Source organism: Acinonyx jubatus, chromosome A2 (assembly GCF_027475565.1).
Source record: "Acinonyx jubatus isolate Ajub_Pintada_27869175 chromosome A2, VMU_Ajub_asm_v1.0, whole genome shotgun sequence".
Lineage (NCBI taxonomy): Eukaryota > Metazoa > Chordata > Mammalia > Carnivora > Felidae > Acinonyx > Acinonyx jubatus.
Window position 1 is genome coordinate 48853387 of NC_069383.1, and position 24198 is coordinate 48877584.

The 24198-nt window shown below is 43.6% G+C and overlaps 1 protein-coding gene and 1 non-coding gene across 2 annotated transcripts in view; both read left to right on the forward strand.

Moving 5' to 3' along the window:
• Nucleotides 1-24198, forward strand: part of JAZF1 (JAZF zinc finger 1) — a 332500-nt gene that overhangs the window by 201198 nt on the left and 107104 nt on the right. The window lies entirely within an intron of this gene.
• Nucleotides 3351-3435, forward strand: TRNAR-UCG (transfer RNA arginine (anticodon UCG)). The gene has a single exon. It is a non-coding gene; the product is annotated as a tRNA-Arg (tRNA).

Here is a 24198-nt window from a genome sequence, read left to right on the forward strand (position 1 = left end):
TCACCTATTTGGCCTACCCGTATCCATTCCCGTTGGCTGCTTTGTTTCTGGAACCCTTTCCTCTCTCGTGCCCGTTAACTTGTTGTGTTCTCATTCTTCTCTTCTTTACACACGTGGAGGCTTCTCCCTAACTTGGGTCTTCAGTGTTGTGCTTTTCCGTCTGCATTCACTCCATTCCACGAGTGTACCTATTGCCTCTGTGGAGAGGACTCCCCACCTCCTCACCCCAGGTTTCCTCTAAATCTGCATTTCTGACTGCCCACTACTGGTTGGTACATGAATGTTCAGTATGGGCTCTACTCACCCAGTGCTGGGTCCATCATTTCACCTCTTTCTCCAAAACCGATGCTCCTTTTTGGGTTTATAATGTTTAATGGTACCTGCCCATTCATTACTCTAGGAAGCTTGGAGTTAATTACCTGCTAGCAATCTCTTTTCCTCCCTTTTCCAAATAACCAGGTGCCAAGTTTGTAATGTCTGCACCCTAATCACCTCTTGAATGCTTCCCTTGCTACTGTCTTTATTAGGGCCTGTTTCAGATTGTTCTAAGAACTCCCTAAACTCCCTGCCTGCTTCTGTTCTCTCCACTGAAACCCTGACTACCAGGTGCCATCTAAAGGTCTGTTCAAGGTATCAGCCCATCAGCACCATGTACGAAAACCTTCCATGTTTTGCCTTCAGCTTGCTACGTTCTCTCTCTCTTCTGGCGATGACACTTCTGCTCTTGAAGATCAACTTTTAATGCTACCTATTTTATGAAGTTTCCCCATCTTCTGAGAACGAATTGTTTGCATCTTTGATGAAGTTGCCTCCCAAATCATAGTGTTAACACACTCTGCTGTGACCATTAAATCATATAAAATTCAAATTTGTGTACGTTTAAGGTCAGTAGCTTCTCGAGGTGCCTGGGTGGCTCAGTTGGTTAAGCCCCTGACTCTTGACTTCAGCTGAGGTCATGATCTCATGGTTTGAGGGATTGAGCCCCGTGTTGGGCTCCATGCTTACGGTGCTGAGCCTGCTTGGGAGTCAGTCAGTCTCTTTCTTTCTCTTTTAAAATAAATAAAGAAGCTTTAGATCAGTAGCTTCTCTCTTCTTTCTCCAACTCCCCACTAAACCCCTACCCAATGTCACCATGTTAACATCATGGTAGTTATCTCTGTCTGCATTCTTCCTCAGGTGCAGACATGTGTGTAGAGATTTGGTTGTAGCACTTTTATAAAAATGGGAGCCTGAAACAAACAGACCTATAAAATATACGTAACATACAAACGTATGTAATACACATACTTCTTTATTTTGGTTTTCATTTAATATCTTTCCACATCAAAGTTACACGTAGGTCTAACTCCTTTTTAATAGCTGCATACAATTCTAAGATACGGTTTTTTAGCACTTCTGCTCTCCCACTACCCATTGGACAGTCGAGTTGTTTCCAGATTTGCTTGCGTGTTTGTGTCTCTCGCCACCAATAACAATGCTGCAAGGTAGATTAATCCCTGTTTATTCTACAGGCCAGTATTTCTATGCTCGTATTTCTTTGTTAGTAGAATCTAAGTCAGATCACCCGCCCCTCCTGCCAGTGGCTTTCTGTCATACTTGGCCGTGGTCGGGAGTTTCACTTGTATTCCAACAAGGCTTGCCTGATTGGGTGGCCCCTGCCTCTCATATCCCCACCCGTCCGCCCCCCAGCAAGAACCACAGTCCCTCCTCCTTGGGCGCACCCAGCCCCTCCTCCTCCCAGCTCTGGTCCCTCTGCTGGGATGCTTTCCCCCTGATCAGAGCTTCACACAGCTCATTTCCTCCTCCCGTCAGGTGTCGGTCAGATGTTACCTGCACAGCGGGCCTTCCCTGGCCAGTTGAAATAGTTCCCTATCCACCTTTGCCCTCATTCTGCTTTCTTGTTCTCTGTGGTACTTAACGCCACCTGAAATAACCATTTCATTGTTTTTGTTCAATACTTGTCTCCCCCATGGAGCATGTGAACTCCATGGGGGCAGGCAGTTTGTCTATCTTGATCAGCACTATATCTTCAGCTTCTGGAACGGTGCCTGTTACACATAGGTGTTCGATAAATATGTTTTGAATAAATGTGAGAATAACCATCACAGTTTTATGTGTGCGTGTATATTGTGTTACCCTCCCATTGTGTGTTTTACTCATCTTCCTAATTCCTGCCTCTTCATACCTGACCATATATGTCAAATACTTGAAATCAAGGGACTGTTGTGCATAGTGGCAAATTTTAACATACGGGATGACCTTGGAGATTCCCCCCCCACCCCCCACCACCATACACATTTACAAAATGACTCACGGCGCTATACCTCTCTTATTTCATTTGGAAATTCAGATCGCTGGCAGTAATCTACTTGATTTATCGTTTTCCCCTTATGTGCAGCACCTCGGAGTTAATTAAGAAGGCCATGAATCTTCTCTCCGTAGCTCTAGCACACTCCCATTTGCAGGATACTCTCATATTGCTGAGACTGTTGATTTGGGACTCAGGTTGAAACATTACTTAATTTTCTCACATTGAGATTCATTATGCTGAGCCTAAAGACCAGTCTTGCCTTTGAAGGCCCCTTCGCTGGCAAGCTTTAAAATAGCTCTGTGTTCCCAGTTTCTAAATAACTTGTTCTCATTTCCGCCACCATGGCCAAGACCTTGCCCGCTGGCTCAAAGTAGTGCAACGAGGTCAGCCTCATGTCCCCAGAAAGACCTCTCCCTCCTCAGCCACAGTGTAGATTTTCACCCCTGCTCTGTGCGTCGGTTGTTTCCAGCAATAGCAATGTGGACTTCGGACAGCCACACAGCCGTGTCGTCCCAAGCAACGCAAGATCATCCAGCCTGACCAGTGAAAGACAGTCCAGTCATAAGAAAGCCGTGGCCTTAAATCCTTAAAAGACCAATGCGAAAGTTTGTGGAGATTGTCATGTTAAGAATGAAGTGTGTAATTACTCGGCTTGGCTTGTCATTTTCAACACAGAGTAGCTTCTATTAGTTGAGCACCTACTATGTGTGGGGCACTGGGCAGTGCACTTTGCTATTGCTATATCATCTGAAGTCTCACAATGACCCTGTGTCACAGCTCTTCTCTCCCTTTTATACCTAATAAATTGCAAAGAAAGTTATAAGAGCTCTTAGCCTTTTTAATGCCTTGGAGCCCTTTGGAGAACTGTGTACTCTTTCTCAAAGTGTTGTTCAACTCATAAGCCAAACTACATAGGATTACAAAGTAAACGAGTTATATCGAAATGCACTTGTCAAAATATTAAAATCACAAATGTGTGATGTGGTAACATGTGCTTCTTTCTCAAGGCCTTAATTAAGAAAGCTTAGGTTCTGGGGGCGCCTGGGTGGCTCAGTCGGTTGAGCGTCCGACTTCGGCTCAGGTCGTGATCTCACGGTTTGTGGGTTCGAGCCCCACGTCAGGCTCTGTGCTGACAGCATGGGGCCTGGGGCCTGCTTCGGATTCTGTGTCTCACCTCTCTCTGCCCCTGCCCTGCTCATGCTCTGTGTCTCTCTGTCTCTCAGCAATAAATAAACGTTTAAAAAAGAAAAAAGAAAGCTGAGGTTCTGGCTCAATAGCCTCCATAATTTAAAATTAGTGATGAGTATAATTGTGTTGAGACATCTGTTACAGTCATACCATGATATCAGAATATCTGTGATTCTATGGATGCAGAGTCATAGGTACTGGGAAAATACCGTGACTAGTTGTCTAGATTCGCTATTGAAAGAAATGCCACGTCTCAGAGGTTAATGAAAGTAAAGATATCAGTTATAATCTTTTTTAATCCAAGTTCCCAGATCTCCTGAATCCTACCAATAACCTGTATGGGTCCCCAGAACCCAGATTAAGAACACCTCAGTTAGGTGTCACAGTTACTAAGGAGCTTTTAGAGGTAGGCTCAGGCCCAAATTCATGAAACTCCAAAGCCTTTGCGTTTTCTTTTATGTCCTGATAACTTCTCATACTCTGACTCTGCTTTCCATCAGAATATCACCGTTTGGATGTCATCAGGCTACTCTGTGGAGTAGGTCATGGCGAAAACAAATAATAAAAAAAAAAAATTAACATGTGCATAGCAACCCCTTTTGTTTCACAACGAACTTCACCAATACTTCCACGTATGCTGGTTTTTGTTTGTGTTTTTATGAAATCACACATTTTCTCCACCGTTGGTGGATTCTACTAGACGAGATTGCCCTTACCTCATTTTGGTCGAGGATCAGAGAAATTCAGTGACTCACCCAAGCTCACACAGCTAGTAAATGACAGACTTGGGACTTGAACTCCCAAATCTTTTTGTTCTACATCCTTTTTCCTGGCCTTCGTCTGGAATGCCCAGGTACTAAGGTGACAAGTGAGAGGATTTCTCTCGAAGTTGCATGGAATCCAGGCATGTCCAGGATGAGGGCCATGTCCCCCACTAATCTCCACCTCCGTTGTCTCTTAAACGTTGCTTTTAAAAACCTACAGCTCAGGGGCGCCTGGGTGGCTCAGTCCGTTGGGCATCTGACTTCAGCTCAGGTCACGAGCTCACGGCTTGTGGGTTCGAGCCCCGCGTCGGGCTCTGTGCTGACAGCTCGGAGCCTGGAGCCTGCTGGGGATTCTGTGTCTCCCTCTCTCTGTGCCCCTCCCCCCACTCAGACTCTGTCTCTCTCTCTCAAAAATAAAGATGAAATTTTTTTTTAAAAAAACCTACCGCTCAGAATTTACGCACGTAGAATTCTTTAATCGGATATGCAGATCCTGCGGAGTGACCAGACTTGGATAATTTAAGTGCTAGCTTGTATTTTATGTCCTTGTCTTCATTTGCTGATAAAACCAAACAAGAGCGAGGAATTTTTCATTCTACCCTAAGCAGGTGGTAATTTAGTCACTGGCCATTGCACTCGTGTCATTCCCGTCCCGGGGGCTTTTTTCCCTTGCCCGGTACGAGTTAGTGCATTTTCCTTGACAATCAATTCACTCTGTACCATTGCTAAGGCCATAAACGTGATATTCGACAAGCAGAAGGATTTGCAGAGAAGCCTTCCCAGCGGCTTCCACCTTCTGTGATCACTGAAATTTCCCTGCAGGTTTCAGTGACAACGTGGGCCCATGTAATTTACAGATGGTGGGGCTAGCATACAATCAGTTCTTGCCAACTCCCTCTCTCCTTTAAGGAGATAGGATTCAGTGTGCCGGGGCCAGAAATTGGATCTGGCTTTTGGAGTTGTCCTTGCCTTCTCAGCAGGGTCTTTTCTGGACATCTTTTCTTGCCTGTGCCTGACTTCGCTGACTCCGTCTTCGATTTCAGGATGAGAGGGTTGAGCAACAGTTAGTTGTTCTTCATGGGAAAACACAGCATCACCTTCGCAACTTGGGTGCCTCTTTACATCAGATAACTTCCCAAGTTTGCCATCTGTCCAAACGAGAAGTGGTGTCATGGTCCTCATACCTAGAGAAGGTGCTCCGGTATTCTGGGACAGTGTCAGCTACAGATGCCTCTGTCCTGTAGGCTTCCAGGAAAAATAGAATCCATCGTTGGTGCCAACTTGATATATTTTTTTCATTTTCATTATTACTGGAGCAGATGAATTTGAAGCAGATACGCTGCAAAGTCACTTAGGCTTGTTCTCCATTGCACCCATGCGAACATTCGCTCTTTATGGCCCGCTTTGTTGTGTTCAGCACCGACCAGACTCGGTGATGGACAGTTCTCCTGGGCCATACGAGTATGATGAAAAGCTGGTTTCTATATTACATTAATCTTGGCTAGACAGCAGCCATATTTTTGAAAACTCAAAGCCAGAATGCTTTTAATAATAAATGTACATTATGCTCTTCGTTCATTACCCCTTAAAAAAAAATGTTTTTTCTGGTCTTTAGCATAGATTTCTTTAGGGCTAAGATATCAAGGTCGTACTTTCTAGATTTTTAAAGGCGCATGCACATAATTGCTTATAACATCAAATCTTAATTCAAAGTTTAAAAATTATTGCATGCCCTTCAATTTCTAATTCCCTAAGTTACGCAGCACCCTGGTGACCCCTAAAAGGTGTTGAATACAAAAAGACTAGGTCCTGGCTCTGGAATTCTACCTGCTGTAAGCCTCTTTTTAATTCACTTCAAAAGAACAGAGCTTTTGTGGCTGTCTCTCCAATCTGTTAATAAGTTTATTATGTGAACATGAATTAAGGGACTCATTCTATTATGTATAAGATAATATTGTTCTGGCAAAGAAAATTGAGTAATTTCAGGGGATCTTTTGTTTAATTTCCACTTAATTGTCCGGTTTCTTTGGCTCAACAATGTTGGGGCTTCATCCATAGGTATCAGTACAAGTTTTGTTTTTGCTCATTACATAGTATCCCGTTGGATGACTTACCAAATTTATTTATTCGCTTGATGGTCTTTGGCTATTTTAAGTAGAGCTCATGAACATTCTTGAACCAGTCTTTTCGTGGGTGTAGCATTCAGTTTTCTTAGGTATGTTATTAGAATTGCTGAAGCGTGGTAGTGCATGTATTTAGCTGTTAAAAACAGCCAGTTTTTGAAAGTGGCTGAACCACACCATTCTCCTGTAGGCAAGGTAGGAGACTTCTAGTTGTTTTTGCAAACTCACCAATACTTTGTCAGTCACTTCAGTTTAGTATTCTGGTGGTTGAATAGTGGTATTTTGAGCAATTCATTTTCAATCCATCATACCTCTTTATTTTTTCTCTATAGAAATGCTAAAATAATGAGAAAAACAAATAAGGCTTCGATTTCATCAACAGATACAATGCTTTTCTAAGTGTTTATCCACATGTTTAAAAAATGATGATAAACTGGGGCACCTGGGTGGCTCAGTTGGTTAAGCCTCCCGACTTCAGCTCAGATCACGATCTCATAGCTCATGAGTTCGAGCCCCACGTAGCGCTCTGTGCTGACAGCTCAGAACCTGGAGCCTGCTTTGGATTCTGTGTCTCCCTCTCTGTCTCTGCCCATCCCCTGCCTGTGTGCTCGCTCTCTTTCAAAAATAAATAAACATTAAAAAAAATTATGATAAACTATGTAGAAAATTTGGTCTTTTCATTTGTTTTTTCTAGATTGCTCTGCCATAATGGGTGGTTTTTAAAAACTCTTGCTAATGTGAATCCACAAGAATGGGTGGTGACCTCCACAGGTGTCTCTGAGCCATTCCTACCCATGCCTTGGGGAGGGATGTGACCAGACAGGGGGCCTGTAGCATCTACCCTACTAAACTCCCAGACGCCTTGGATGTATCTTTGGATCCACTCCCCAGAGCTATCCTAAGGAGGCACAGCTGTGTCACCTTTCTCTTTTCAAAAATGAGGGGCGCCTGGGTGGCGCAGTCGGTTAAGCGTCCGACTTCAGCCAGGTCACGATCTCGCGGTCCGGGAGTTCGAGCCCCGCGTCGGGCTCTGGGCTGATGCCTCGGAGCCTGGAGCCTGTCTCCGATTCTGTGTCTCCCTCTCTCTCTGCCCCTCCCCCGTTCATGCTCTGTCTCTCTCTGTCCCAAAAATAAATAAACGTTGAAAAAAAAAATAAAAAAAAAAATGAGAACAGCTTTATTTTTTTGAGAATGAAAGCATTGGACCTAGGTATACGTACAGATGTCATCAAAATGGAAAGAAGTGCATGGAGTGAGGAACTGTAAAACCTGGGATTGTAGTTAGCCCTGGGGACAGAGGTACCATGGGAAGGAGACAGGGCTTTACCTGTGTCATTGTCATTTTAATTCTTAAACTAGGGGTGAGGTTACAAGCTTTTGGTTCAGTGTTCTTTAGACCACTTTGAAATCTTTTTTTATTATTGTTTTGATGTTTATTTATATTTTGAGAGAGAGAGAGAGAGAGAGTGTGTGTGTGTGTGTGTGTGTGTGTGTGTGTGTGTGAGTGAGTGAGTGTGAGTTGAGGGAGGGCAGAGAGAAAGAATCTGAAGCAGGCTCCAGGCTCTGAGCTGTCGGCACAGAGCCCAACGCGGGGCTCGAACTCATGAGCCGCAAGATCGTGACCTGAGCCAAAGTCAGACGTTCAACTGACTGAGCCACCCAGGTGCCCCCACTTGGAAATGATGTATATATAATATAATTTATAAAAGAAACAAAAATCACCTGTCTTCCTACCACCATGCACAGGAGGAAATACACTTAACATTTTGGCCTATAGTCTTACAAGATTTTGTGTTTTATTCTCTCTATATAGAATATATGTATTTGTTAACATAAATAGTTTCATAGTAAAATGTGTTCATACAGAAAAAAACAGAATATATTATCCATAAATGGGCCATACCCTATATTCCATTTTTATAATTCCCCTTTTTAACAAATTTCATTGTGGAACTATTTATGCGTTAATAAATATGGCTATATTATCTTTATAATGGGTACATATTAGCCTCCATATATAGGTTTACTATAAATTTAATCATCTTTTTCTTGATGAACATTTAGGTTTTTTTTTTTAATTGTTTTTAATGTTTATTTTTTGAGAGAGAGTGACAGCACATGAGCTGGGGAGGAGCAGAGAGAGAGGGAGACACAGAATCCAAAGGAGGCTCCAGGCTCTGAGCTGTTAGCACAGAGCCTGACACAGGGCTCGAACCCACTGTGTGAGATCATGACCTGAGCCAAAGTCGGTCGCTTAACTGACTGAGCCACCCAGGGAGTTGCAGAGTCTAAAGATGTGCACAACTGAACTCTTAACATATTTCACCGAAGTATCATCCAGAAACATGTTTTAGTGTAGGATGTATAGGCGTTTATTTTGCCCTTCCTTACCCACAGTGGGAATTCAGATTTTTTTTTAAGTTTACTCATTGGGGTGCCTCGGTGGCTCATTGGGTTAAGCCTCTGACTCTTGATTTCAGCCTAGGTCATGATCTCAAGGTTCGTGGGTTCGAGCCCCATGTGGGGCTCTGTGCTGACAGCATGGATCCTGTTTGGGTTCTCCCTCTCCCTCTGCCCCTCCCCTACATGCATGTCCATGCTTGCTCTTTCAAAATAGTGCACACATGTGAGAGCAGGGGAGGGGCAGTGAGAGGGAGAGAGAGAATTCCAAGAGTCCCCACTGTGGGTCTCGATCTCACAAACCATGAGATCATGACCCCAGTCAAAATCAAGAGTCGATGCTTCACCAACTGGGCCACTCACGCACCCCTAGGATTTTATTTCTTTTTTTAAGTAATCTCTACACTCAACATGGGGCTGGAATTCATGACCCCAGGATCAAGAGTCCCATGCTCTACTGACTGAACCAGCCAGGCACCCCTAGGATTCCTTTGAATCTTTCCCAACTTGAGAAACGTAATACCCAAAAAGCACATTCCACTGTTTGTAATTTTCATCCATTTGATTCACTATCTCATTAACATATTTTTCTCTTTAGAAAAGTAACATCTCAGGTGTGGAGTTTGGTGAGCTCTTTATAGATTTTGGATACTAGCCCTTTGCCCGATATGTCACTTGCAAATATCTTTTCCCATTCCGTTGGTTGCTTTTTAGTTTTGTTGATTGTTTCCTTTGCAGTGCAGAAGCTTTTTATCTTTATGAGGTCCCAATAGTTCATTTTAGCTTTTAATTCCCTTGCCTTTGGGAATGTGTCAAGTAAGAAATTGCTGCGGCTGAGGTCAGAGAGGTTTTTTCCTGCTTTCTCCTCTAGGGTTTTGATGGTTTCCTGTTTCATATTCAGGTCCTTTATCCATTTTGAGCTTGTTTTTGTGAATGGTGTAAGAAAGTGGCCTAGTTTCATTCTTCTGCATGTTGCTGTCCAGCTCTCCCAGCACCATTTGTTAAAGAGACTGTCTTTTTTCCATTGGATATTCTTTCCTGCTTTGTCAAAGATCAGTTAGCCATACTTTTGTGGGTCTAATTCTGGGGTTTCTATTCTATTCCATTGGTCTATGTGTCTGTTTTTGTGCCAATACCATGCTGTCTTGATGATGACAGCTTTGTAGTAGAGGCTAAAGTCTGGGATTGTGACGCCTCCTGCTTTGGTCTTCTTCTTCTTCAAAATTACTTTGGCTATTCGGGGCCTTTTGTGGTTCCATACGAATTTTAGGATTGCTTGTTCTAAACTCCACACCCGAAAAACAAATAATCCAGTGAAGAAATGGGCAGAAAACATGAATAGACACTTCTCTTTTTTTTATCCTTTTTAAAAAAAAATTTTTTTAATATATGAAATTTATTGTCAAATTCGTTTCCATACAACAGCCCGTGCTCATCCCAAAAGATGCCCTCCTCAATGCCTATCACCCACCCTCCCGTCTCTCCCACCCCCCATCAACCCTCAGTTTGTTCTCAGTTTTTAAGAGTCTCTTATGCTTTGGCTCTCTCCCACTTTAACCTCTTTTTTTTTTTCCTTCCCCTCCCCCATGGATTTCTGTTAAGTTTCTCAGGATCCACATAAGAGTGAAAACATATGGTATCTGTCTTTCTCTGTATGGCTTATTTCACTTAACATCACACTCTCCAGTTCCATCCACGTTGCTACAAAGGGCCATATTCCATTCTTTCTCATTGCCACGTAGTACTCCATTGTGTATATAAACCACAATTTCTTTATCCATGAATAGACACTTCTCTAAAGAAGACATCCAGATGGCCAACAGGCACGTGAAAAGATGCTCAGCTTCACTCCTCATCAGGGAAATACAAATCAAAACCACACTCAGGTATCACCTCATGCCAGTCAGAGTGGCTAAAATGAACAAATCAGGAGACTATAGATGCTGGCGAGGATGTGGAGAAACGGGAACCCTCTTGCACTCTTGGTGGGAATGCAAACTGGTGCAGCCCCTCTGGAAAACAGTGTGGAGGTTCCTCAAAAAATTAAAAATACATCTACCCTATGACCCAGCAATAGCACTGCTAGGAATTTACCCAAGGGATACAGGAGTGCTGATGCGTAGGGGCACTTGTACCCCAATGTTTATAGCAGCACTTTCAACAATAGCCAAATTATGGAGACAGCCTAAATGTCCATCAACTGATGAATGGATAAAGAAATTGTGGTTTATATACACAATGGAATACTACGTGGCAATGAGAAAGAATGAAATCTGGCCCTTTGTAGCAACGTGGATGGAACTGGAGAGTGTGATGCTAAGTGAAATAAGCCATACAGAGAAAGACAGATACCATATGTTTTCACTCTTATGTGGATCCTGAGAAACTTAACAGAAACCCATGGGGGAGGGGAAGAAAAAAAAAAGAGGTTAGAGAGGGAGGGAGCCAAAGCATAAGAGACTCTTAAAAACTGAGAACAGACTGAGGGTTGATGGGGGGGTGGGAGGAAGGGGAGGGTGGGTGATGGGCACTGAGGAGGGCACCTTTTGGGATGAGCACTGGGTGTTGTACGGAAACCAACTTGACAATAAATCTCATATTTAAAAAAAAAGGAAAAGTAACATCTCATCAGTGTGGAAATTTAGTAAAATAAAAATGGTGAAAGTACTTAAATTTTTCCATTCAGAGTTAATAATGGTTAACATTTGGGGCTATGTTCTTCTAGTTTTTTTTCCTTGTGCTATTTATTTCCTTGTGTCCTGTTTTTTCAGAATCCTACCATACGTAGAATCTTGTCATCTCCTTTTCTTAACTATTATTGTGAGCATTTTTCGCCTCTGAATATTTTTTTAAATAATCATTTGGCAGCATTAATACTTGGAACTTACTTCACCATTTCCCAACAGCCATTGGACCGTTTTCTATTTTTCACTGTTACAAAGGTTGCCAGTATTCCCTCTGACAAGTTTCTAGAATGGAGATTCAAGAGCGTGGACACTTTACCACTGATAGAGATTATCACATTATTTCCATAAAGGATGGCAGTCCTTTTTATTCTTACCAGTGGTGAATGAAACTACTGTTTTGCTGTTTCCTTGCCTCTGTGAAGGATGACCATTTTTTAAAACTCTGCCAGTTGAATATTAAGGAAAATGTCAGTACGTGGTGTCTGTGAATGACTGGAGCGATCGGTCTCAGGGTTTTCATGCACACAGGGCCATGACCTAGAACAGGGCTAGGTCTTTTCATCACCTGAAGGAGGGCTATAATTTCTGAGCTGTCTTCTGGATTTCCTTTCAAAGGGGTAGTGAATAGGAGATCCAAATAGAAGCCAAAACGCATGCCTGAGTCCCTGCAGAACAATGATCAAATCATTCATGTAAAATTAGAGAATCCCTTGTTTGAAACAGAATGACTAGATAAACATCTGTGTGATTGCCAAGGAATCAAAGATCATCTTGCCCTCAGATCTGTTCCTTCCTTTTCCCCGTTTGTGATCCGTCTGTGAAAATCCCAAAGACCCTACACCAGGAGGGAAGTGGATGGAAGAGGGCAGAAAAAGAGAACGCGTGTTGGCTGATCTCTGTTCCCATCTCTTCTTCGACAGCCACTCCCTCCAGCTTCCACGTCTCTCCCCTCCTCCAGAAGCCTATGGTGAGAGACTCTAATAGGAAATGGTAATTGGACCTTTTCAAATCCCTTGGCTTTTAGAGGTTGACCCTGACTGGCCCAGTTCCTTAGGCCTATGAGTTCCACACCATCTTGCAGTCAACCTGGATGTCCCTTCAGTTTTCGATCTCTCTCTCTTTTTTTTTTTTTTCCCCCCGGTCTGAACTTCAGCAGCTGGGAGGTTAGGCCACCGCCTCATCTTTACTGCTTGCACTGCTTCTTTGCAAGTTACCAGATCAGAATCCCAGACCTCTAAAGGAATTAAGAACTGGAAAGAACTTTCTAAGCAGGGTACCACGGGCAGGTCACACGGGATTATCCCTTGAGAGTTTCCGAAGAATTTTGTTTATCCAAAAGGTTCAACTAATATAAAAGCATGGAAGTAAACCTGCCTCTCCCACCAGAGACATTGGGCCACCAGTGATGACTGTGGCGGACTGTGTTGTCTTCCATCTCTGTCTCTGTGTTTACAGAGGCTCAGAAGAGGCATAACGCAGTGTGTGAGCTTCATCTCATTACAGGCACGGCCGCATTCCACACACTAGCACCATCGGTGTCCTTTGCCCTCCAGCGCCCCGCCCCCTGCTCCCCCCCCCCCCCCCCCGCTGTCCCTCCTCCACCACCGCCCATGTACATGACTGTGTCCAGGGTCAGCCTTGAACTATGTTTTTCTCACTTGTGACAGGAATAGAATTTGGCGTCTCACTCTCCACCTCCGTTCCTCGCCAAACCACTGCAATTCCCTCGTCCCCGCTTCAATCTGCACAAAGTGAGGTTTCATTACTGCATTTGCAATAAAAATACTATAAATCATGTAAGGCCGGGGTTAAGAAAGAGCGGGTGGGGATAAAAGAAAAACAGCGCTCTCCCCAAGTTAAACTCCAACCCCGCATCTGTGCAAGGCACCTTCTCGGAAGAACCTGGCCTTGTGTTAGCAGGAGTCTCACCTTCCCATGTCGAGTTGCCGAATGTATTGTATAGTGTTAATGTGTTGATACTGCTTCTTTTAGCAAATCTTCTAGAACTGAGAAGTGATGCCAGTGTGCCGCTCCTAAAGCATTAGCTTTTTTCTGATTACATTTCCGTGTTTTGTAATAGCAGGGGAAGGAGAATCCAGATACTTGCGGTAGCTTTCCGATCAAACACTCGTGACAAAAGACAGAAATATATGTATCCAAGCGACACATCACTCGATAGTATTTTTCTGTCTCCTCCTGTTTTCATGTGTGCAGTGGCCGCATCGGTCATGTGTTTTTATTTCATGTAGTCCTATCTTTATCCCCTGCTGCCTGACTTGTTCTAGGGATGGGACGAGACGAACTTCAGAAGTTAAATTCAAACAAGATGTGCGGGAATGAATTTCTTTTAGGGATAAAGGAGGAATGCCTTCTAGTTGGGAAGGATTTATGATTTTTGGCTTTGTTTTTCTCTTTCGTTTTTCATTAGTCTTGAGCACATTAGATTTTGGTAAATCTAAAGATTTATAAAACACAGCATCTTTCATTTCTTGTCAGGACTAAAGATCAAGAAGGGTTAATCAGCACTCAACTGAATATACTGAAATAACCCCCAAAAAGATGTATCACATAGAAATATAAATTTTTTCAACAGGGAGACATTCGCCAGTCTTCATCGTGTAGTCAAATTTGGAGAAATTTAAGGATGTCGTGATCCATGGCCCTTACTCATCTCAAATAGTAATTTTGAGATGTCAGAAGACTTGAGTGATGGGCATGGTTGTGTGTTAAATATTAGCCATAAGGAAAATTTACTTGTGCTGTGTGAGACAATCTGACTATAACAACAAACATATTCAGATCTACGTTTTCTTAGATTTCGCATATGGAATGGCTGCATTTTTCATTAGATACCAGACTTTTTGTTGGCTTATTTGTGTTATATAAATATATATATGGAACAAAGTTATGGGTGTACAATGACTTGAAGAAAATAAGAAATGCAACATTTTGGTACTGTCTGGATATGATCTTTGTGTAGATTTCATGCTGAAGAACAATATGTACATATTTTAACCTTTGAGTCTGATATGTACTGAAATGTGCAGTGTCAGTGTCTATAAATGAAACCCTGTAGCTGTCACAGCTGTCTTGACTTCTGAAAAATCTACAGCACGTTTCTAGTCGTTCTCATGCTGATAATGTTAGAAAAAAGAAACACATGCAAACATACTCGTGCACTCAGTCACAGATACCACGATAAATTCCAGACCACAAGATATACTGGGAATGTCTCTAGCGTCTCTCTCTCTCTCTTTGTCTCTCTGTGATTTTGCTTGAAATTAGCTTGAGCATTTTAGCTACTATTTTAAGGACTAACAGGTCCGTAAGTTATCACCATTGGCACCTGAGGTGACCCAACCAGCCAACATGAAGATTCGCAACCACCAAAAAAAAAAAAAAAAAAAAAAGATTCACAACCAGAATAGGTTGGTACCTTTTTCCCCTAGTTTCCTTAGTCATCTCCTGCTTGACTCCTTTGAATTAAACAGGTAAACCAAAACCCTTTATACTGTGTGGACCACAAAATATTTTTTTAAGTTTATTTATTTAAGTAATCTCTGCACCCAGTGTAGGACTCAAACTCACAAACCCAAGATCAAAGAGTTGCTTGCATTCTCTACTGATTGAGCCAGCCAGGAAGCCCCGCAAAAAAAGTTGCTTTGTTTTGTTTTGTTTTTTTAATTAAAGAAATCCTAAGGTCTGCTTTAAAGATAGTGGACTGAGAGTGGATCATTTATATTGTACCATTTTAGCACAGTATTTTATGTGTATGTATTCCTTTTAATTTTGAGTCTCAATCTAATTTTATAGACATTCGTATAAGGTTATAACTGGGATATATATTTACCTGTGTCATTTCATGAGGCTTTTCCATATTGCCACATCTTCGAAATTACTATTTTTTAAAATGACCACATAATATTCCTCCCATAAGATAGAGTTCACGGAGATGTGGACTCCCATTTTGTCACAATGGCTGCTTATAAACTTTCATTATTCTAGATTGACTGCTGCTTGCTTCAATTTAATGTGCCCGTGGTTTTTTCCTTTGTTTTTTTTTTATTATTTTTAAATTTTTTTTTTAGTTTTTTCCTCTGAGATTATTTTCATAGCACCTTTGCTCAGAAGCGGATGCTGTTTACCAGTGAGTCTCCAATTTGTGTCACCATGTGCATATTGGATGCTAACAGATTTCTCCTAAATCCCAAAACGTGAGGAGGAGGAAGAGTATGAGTGAAGTGCTAAAGAAATTCACAATCGCCATCAGTATACTACAGGTCCACAAGTAACCGGTTCATATGTTGCATCGTTGTCCATCATAAGAAGTTGTGTGAGCATAAGAGAAAATACTGCTCACCTACAGTTGAGCATGAGTCCACCTTAGTTTGTTTAAAATGGAGTCATTTACAAACATTGACCTGTATGTTCTGACCGGTGCGATTTATGGCACACTGCCCAAGACCCCAGGATTCACAACCACTCCTGTGCCACCATTTTAATTCAATATGAATAACTACAGAACAGGGACAGAATTTGAAATGAAACAGTCAGCTTTCTTTTCTCTTCCAGAAATTAGCCCTGATCCTCTTAACAGGTGGAAGTGTAGCCCAAAAGCCACACTGTTTCGAATTTAGAGTTAATTGAGCTGTGATAATGGAAGACGATTATTTTTGGACTCCTAAAATCTCATTGACTTCACAATTAGGAAATGAGTTTGCAGAATCCTCTATGCCAAAGTGTACATAGTACGTATGAGAATATATTCCCCAGAAAATCTTGTCTTATTATTTGTGTTCATCTTGATTTATAGAAAATCAGTCCTAAAGAATTCCACTTTAAAGCGCCATATACTTTGAAATTTAAATTCCCTGATTGTGAAAGCTTGCTGTGTTCAGTTTGCTTCCTTTATTAAATTAAAGGTAAATGTTAACCCTGTACAGTGATGTTTTAAAAGAAACGATGGCGGGTGGAATCATTTATGTTAACCTTTGGAGAACTTTTAGCCTGTTGATTTAAAGGAGACAAAAAAAAGATTTGCAGTTTATCCCAGACAGGCACACATAGGATCGTTCTACAACCAGGGCCAAAGTTCAAATTCCCTTCGATATCAGGGGAAATTCTCTCTTCAGCATGTTACTGTTTTAAAAACAACTGCCTTTCTTGCTGATTAAAAGTGATTTTAACTCTAGTGCTAAATACCAGAATGAAAGCAGCAGATAGGGAAGTGCTTGTATGTCTATTTGCTTTTACCCTAAGCCTGGCCATTAAAGGTAATTAATTTATGGCCTGGCAAAGCCTTTCTGCCTTTCTTCCATGGATTTGTTCTGCGTTCAGGATGGGATTCCACATATAACTCGTGGAACCATTTCTGATCCTTTCGGTGCCCCTTGTCTCTGGGAGAGTCCAGGATTAGCGTGAAAGCCTTCTGTTTTTAGAAAAGCAAATCTGGACTCTCGGGGATTGGAGAAGACAGTGAATCACCCAATCGTTAGAGCAAGTCAGATAAACTTTTCATAAGCGCTGGGTAGGTACTGTGAGCTTGGCTTTCCCAACACTTCAGACCATGAACCTCACCGTCATTTTCTCAAACAGTTATAAGGTTATAATGATCATCCTGACTCTTTTCTAACATAAGGCCAACAAAGTTAAGCACATCTACAATCAGAAAAGTTTGAAGAGAAGTTATTTGTTACTTCTTGTCTACGTGCATTTCCTTTTCAGTGTAACCAGTCTTACATACGGTAAATTCTCAAGAAGTTCGGTGAAAATACCCATCTTGTGGTGAATTTTAAAGACGGTTAGGAATTCATATCAACCAAAAATTGATGTGTAAGAAGCAAGGTTTGAAATTTATTACTTTTTTTTTAGTGTGTGTTTATTTTTGACATCGAGAAAAAAAGACAAGCAGGGGAGGGGCAGAGAGAGAGAGAGAGACAGAGAGACAGAGAGAGAGAGACAGAGAGAGAGAGAGAGAGACGGAATCCGAAGCAGGCTCCAGGCTCTGAGCGGTCAGCCCAGAGCCCGACGTGGGGCTTGAACTCACAAACTGTGAGATCATGACCTGAGCCAAAGTCAGACGCTTAACTGCCCGAGCCACCCAGGTTCCCCTCTCCTGAAACTCTTTTAATGATGACGTTTCCTGGTTGGATATGAAACGTCTGGTGGACGGATCTGTATCCTAGAGCCGATCTAAGCCAGCATTCCATTCTTGAATTGACCCAAGAACAAATTCAGGCGAGCCTCCTCTTTCCTGCCATCGGTGGCCCTCGCTGTCAGCTTTCTTTAGGGAGGATATTTTCTGAAAACTAAATGCCCTAAGCTCTTCCCCAGTGTTCCCAGGGACGTGTGTGGTGACAAACAGAAAACCACTCCCAATAAATCTCCTCTCTCCCCTTGGTAAACTGTAGCCTTGGGCAAGTTGCTTGGCCTGCCTCTGCTTCCGTTTCCCCACTGGTATATGTTGTGGAAGGTACAAAGGGTGAGGTAATACACATAAAGCACTTAGAACAGTGCCTGGTACACAGTAGGCAATAGGTGGCTGACAGCTTTTCTCGTCCTCTGAGTTTCTCACAGTAAGAAAGTTTAAGCAGTACATCTTCAATTGCCAGGTTTCCGTTGCAGTGAGCCTTTATTTACCCAATTGGCTGCTCCATTGCCTTCTCACACGCGTTCCCTTTTAATTTTTTTTTTTAATGTATTTTGAGAGGGAGAGAGCGTGAGGAAGGGGCAGAGAGAGAGAGAGAGAGAGGGAGGGAAGGAGAACCCCAAGCAGGATGTGGGGCTTGAACTCACAAAACTCAAGACCATGAGCAGAACCAAAATCAAGAGTCGGACGCTTAACCAACGGAGCCACCCAGGCGCCCCGCACACGTTCCTTTTTAGAGCCCCAGTGTTTCTTGCGTTATCTCTGGTCCGTCCTGCTTCCGTGTGACTTCTCATCCTTAGCTCTGTGTGCCATCCATTCTGCCCGCCTTTGGGGGCTCCCCTGTAACTCCTCCCTTGTGGTTTCTTCCTTTCCTTGTGGTTTTTCCTTCCTTCCTTGTGGTTTGCTCCCCTTGCAGCGGGCTTTGTGGCCAGGCCCCAAGCAGCAGGTCCAGTTTAAGTTGGAGAGGCGCAGGCACTGCCTCCTGGGAACTTTGTCCCTCCAGAGGTTGTCCTTCCACAGCTTCACGCTCTCCCCGACTTCTCCAGTTCTCACTGCGCACGCGCCGACCCCACCATTGTCACCCGCAGCAGTGCTGAGGGTCCACCTCAGACCGCAGCACGACGTCCTTGTGCATCGGCGAACAGACCAGCCAAGAGAACCCGAAAGTGTTAGATGCTCGTCACGTCTTTACGCCGTGTCTCTTCCACGTTCCTGGTGCCAGGTTAATTTGCCAAAAGTGAGCCCACGACGGAAGTAACCAGAAGAAACGTCCTCTGCAGGACAAGTGCCATGCCCCCAGGAAGGAAGAAATGCAAGTTGAAAACAAGCACTTCACAGAGCACCTGGGTGGCTCCGCCAGTTAATGGCTCTTGATAATCAGTTCAGGTCGTGATCTCACAGTTTGTGAAGTTGGACCTCCCCTCCCCCCCTCCCCCTCCCCGTCCCCTTCAGGCCTGCCTGGGATTCTCTTTCTCCCTCTCACTCTGTTCCTCCCTTCCCCACTTGTACAGGATTTCTCTTTCAAACGTTTAAACACACACACACACACACACACACACACACACACACACACACACACACAATATAAACTAGCGCTTAGAAACAAGAGGCTTTTCTTCCAGACAAGTAAATTCTCACTCCTGGAATCCTTGGGTACATTCAGTCGTCTGGTTTAAACGAGACCCTTGACTTGTCACCTGTATAAAATTTTCCAGTGAAAGTCTGTTTGGCGAGAGACAGGTCTAATGAACTGGGAAGATATCGTATCCTGAAATTTACCTTTTTCTGTTAGAAGGTTACTCACAGATGTATACCTTTTCCGAAGAGAAGAATTGGGGGAATTTAAATGCATTTTTATGCTGGCTAAAGTCATCGGTATTTCGCCCTAGCCCTATTTTGGGCCTTCCTTACCTTGTTGCACTGATTGGGCTTATCATCGGTGAAATAAAGATAATGCATGCTTACAAGTTCCAGGTACTTTAGGAGAGACAAATATAAAATGTGGCCCCTACACCCAAGTAAGGGGACGTACCTGAAAACTTAAATAACAATGCACACTGTGTCGCAGGGTATTGGGCTGGGTTAGTAGCTCAAAGGTCAGTGCAATGACTTGAGGGGAATTGAAGTAATCAGAGAAGCTTCATCGAGGAGGAGGAAGGTGATTAGGCTTTGCGGTATAAATAGGAGTTGGCTAGCCAGGGGAAAAAAGAGTGGCATCCCATGCCAAAGGAAAGGAAAAATGAATGGCTTAGAGATGTTTCCTGAGATTTGTCCAGAGGATGCCGAGGAAGACTAGAAGGCATCGGGAACATTCTAATTAAAATGTTTAGGGGCGCCTGGGTGGCTCAGTCCAGTGAGCGCCTGACTCTCGATTTCGGCTCGGGTCATGACCTCACGGTTCATGACAGAGCCTGCTTGGGATTCTCTTTCTCTCTCCCTCTCTGCCCCTCCCCTGCGCTTGCTCTCTCTCTCTCTCTCTCTCTCTCAGAAGAAGTTTTAAAAATAAAAGCTTAAGTCTATTGTTTACTCCCTGTGTGGCGGTGAGATTGCCTAACCTCAGGGCCACAACTTTTTCATCAGTAAAGGGAGCGTAATAAAGAAAAATGAATGAAACAGTCTAAACAGTCTTGCACACTCCGTAGGCACTTCCCCAAGTGGTTGCCGGCGTTTTCGACGTTGGTGCTACGGTCACAACTCTGCCACCACCAGTGCTGTGCTAACCTTCCCATGACTCCTCTACTCCTGTTAACAACCACCGTCACTCCTATTAGTAGTGTGCTGATTTCTATTACCAGGTCTCATCCCAGCTCTTTCCCCTATTGTCCCTACCCCACCGCCCATCGCCCACAAACCTCCATTCTCTGCTCCCAAAGTCCTTCGGAAGGAGACCTGACTGGGACACGGCAGGGCAGGTCCGGTGCAGGCCAGACCGCAAAACCAAATTCCAAGACTGGATTCAGAGGTAAAACACTTGACCTCGCTTTGCTCGTTGATGCGTTACGATGAGTAAAGACGAGTCACGTGGAACGGGACCCCCTGGTTTGTAACAAGAACGAGTCGGAGAACGTGGGCTGGGCCTCAGGTTTCCCTGGAGCCATTTTGCACCGCGCCAGGGACCCTTCAGATGAGCGGGGACGTCTGGCTTGCAGATTCGTGGGACGGCAGCCATGTGCCTTACCACACAGGCTGGGTTGGCCGGCCGACGGGGGTTCTTACAGCTCTGTTGTTACTCTTCTTTCCCCTGGGCTTGGAGCTGGTTGCGTGGCATTTGAAAAAAAAATGGTGTATATCTACTTGCCGTCCCTTCCCTTTGACATTTGAACTGCTCTTTAATAGAAACAATGCCTTAGTCACCTTAGTGATGTTTATTTTGAGCGTTTTCCTGTAGAACCACCCTGGATATGAAGTGGATCCTTTAGGAGCAAGACAAGATGCTAAAATATACAAAATGGGTAAAACCCCACGAATCTCTTAAATATGGCTTCCTGCCACCGCCGGGAGATGAGTCTGTAAAGGAGGGGGAGGAGGAAGGAATGTACAAGTACATTAATAAAGATGCCCCCCCCTTCCTGGTACCTGCTCTCTTTGTGGTAAATAATAATTTGCAATTCTCATTCCTGAAATACGCGACTACTCGCAAGGTTTCGGTGGGATGACCTGTCCCCTCATTCCTTATTTCACTGACCCAGTTCTCCTGCGTAGATCTGTAGGACTTGTCTGGGGGGCTTGTTAGATTCGTGTTTTATTACTGTACCTAGAGGTCTGTGGTATTTTACATGCTATTCTTGGAATTTTCAATTAGCAAATTTTAATTAACTAATTGAGGTTTCTTACTAAGAACCTTTTATGGTTTGTCATAGTAGTCTGGCTCTGTGTGCACCCTATTCTATTAAGAAGCCATTAAATCCTTAGAAACAGCCTGTGAATTCATTAATCTTACTGGAATATTGCACTAGTCTTGAGTAGAGAGCAGGGGCATTTGTTAAGGTAGTGTCTTAAATTTTTTTTTTTCAACGTTTATTTATTTTTGGGACAGAGAGAGACAGAGCATGAACGGGGGAGGGGCAGAGAGAGAGGGAGACACCGAATCGGAAACAGGCTCCAGGCTCTGAGCCATCAGCCCAGAGCCTGACGCGGGGCTCGAACTCACGGACCGCGAGATCGTGACCTGGCTGAAGTCGGACGCTTGACCGACTGCGCCACCCAGGCGCCCCAAGGTAGTGTCTTAAAATAGGATCTTCCAGATGATAGAATGTTGCAACAACGGAGCTGGGGCAAAGGAGGAAAATATAGTTCTCCAGATAACCTGAAGTGCCCCATTTGGATTTATTTTTGAGTCCATTTTTATTCATTTTTTTATGCCTTTATATCTGAAGTTCTGGAAATTTATAATACTTCACGCCTGCCGCAGAATTCGAAATCCTGCAGGAATATCTTTGTAAGGCAAACCAGCCCAAGATGTCACTCTCTCTGAGCCCACCTTGAACGTGATCCCTCGTGTCACCATCTCCTAGAAAATAAAAAGCACAAAATCGGTTTATTTTATAAATCACTGAAAACCCCTTCTACAATGCCAGATGAGGCCTACTGTTTAGAAAACCAAAGCTAGAAATTTCTCGAATGGATGTGGCCAAGTGTTATCAAGGGTAAGCTGGTGTCCTTGAAGGTCACAGGCGGCGTGCTTTGAGGATTGAAATACTGTTCACTTACCCAGGAGAGAACCAAGGGAGATCCGTATGTCAGATCAAAAATTAAAAATTTGCCATGATTCTTGTGCGGCTTTGACTCTGTGGGATCTCGAATACATGGACTCCTTCTTCAGAAATAGCAACAGAACCCCAACAGAGTTCACTGCCCCTCTGGTCTCCAGGCCCCCAAGTGGTGGAATCTACAATTTGCAGATGTTGTCCTCACACCGGCCCTGTGTCATGGAGGCAGGTGTCACCGACAGTCAGGCCTAGCCTTAAGGAAAATGGTGGGGTGGGTGAAGTCCGGCATGACTGCATTTTTCACCCATTCTCCTTAGCATAACTTTCCTAGTGTTGCCTGGACGTGCGCCTTTCCACACAAGGCCCCCTCCGCCGGAAAGCAGTCTTTAGCATTTTTGTGAGGAAAAACATCGTCCCCCCTCAGGAGCTTTGAGAGGCTTGGTTGAGGGTAGAGAATGAGGTGCATAACTGACCATCCCAAGTAGAGGGCCATTAGGGCATAAAGACCTCTGCTTATAAGGTTCAAGGGCATTGGCTAATCACAGCCCAATACATTACCCTCCCTGATAGCATTCCCGTGTTAAAATATTTCTTGAGTGCCTCAGTCGGAAACCCAAAGAGCTTGACCTTTATAGGGGTCTTTGGGCACGTGGTAAAATCAGTGAGAGTAATTGAGTCAGAAGACCCCTTGTTTTCTATAACTAGCTGATCATCTGCTCTTATGGGAACATGAAGGAAGGGCAGAGGGTAGATCCAAATTAAATAGGTGTTAGCCCATATATCACTTTATACTCTGCTTCATCACTGAAGCTCTCAGCGCTGAATAAAGGGTCCTGATCCTCGATCATTAAGATCTCCTGTGCCCTCCTCAAGGACTTTGCTGGCCGTCCCACTACTTCCTCTATGTGACAGCCCCCCCACCCCCATCCAAACAGAAGTGCATCTCTTCATTTCCTCCTGTGCTCTATGACTTCGGTAAATGAAGTCCACGTGTCCCAAAGTGAATTCCTCACAACGTCCCACGAGACGCTCTTCAGAGGGATTCTATAGCCAACTTAAGTTTCGGGGATGCTGTGCGTCGGAGATACGTGTGCGTGGTGCAAGTTTGAAAGATTCACGGTGCCTCTGAGAATTTTTATTTTCACTAAGCTATCTGATTAACTTTGTTTAGCCTCGGGGTTCCCACCTGTATTTGACTATAGAAACCCTTTAGGAAGTGCTGCATGAAGTCAAGATCGTGCCTAACTGTGGCCTTCTATCTTACTAGCACTGCTAGCTGACATTTTTGTGTGTGTGTAGAAACATGCCTTTTAGTGACACCCTCGGAATCAGTTGTAGTATGTAAAAAGTGTGGACAAGTCGCTGAGTGGGCGTGGGGGCTGGGTGAGCGGGTGGAGAGGAACTCCTGTCCACATGAACTCCTGGCATTTGCACCCAGTGTCACGATACAATTTGTTCTTGACCCACAGAAAGCCTGAAACTCGAAGAATATGAGTCAACTTCTTGTTCTGTTTTAGAAGCCAGGAAACTTACAGGGCTTTGGGGAGGTGATGTCCATCAGGAAAACACTCTAGAAAGCTAATTAAAAGTCTTTGCGTACTTGAAAGCGTTTCAGGGAAACAAATCATTGCAGTCCGATTGGAAAGATCTCTGTCAAAAGCAGCCAAGAGCCTTAACTTAGCACCGTTATAAATGAAATGATATAAATTACACCTCTTTTTCTAAAAACACACTGAATTCAGGGAATGCATGTTGGCCTGATTTTCACAGGAATTACAAAGGATGTTTCACTTATTACCACTTTTTTCTATTACTTCACAAATCTGGCGGCAACCGACATTGAATATGTAAAAGACTAATATATATTT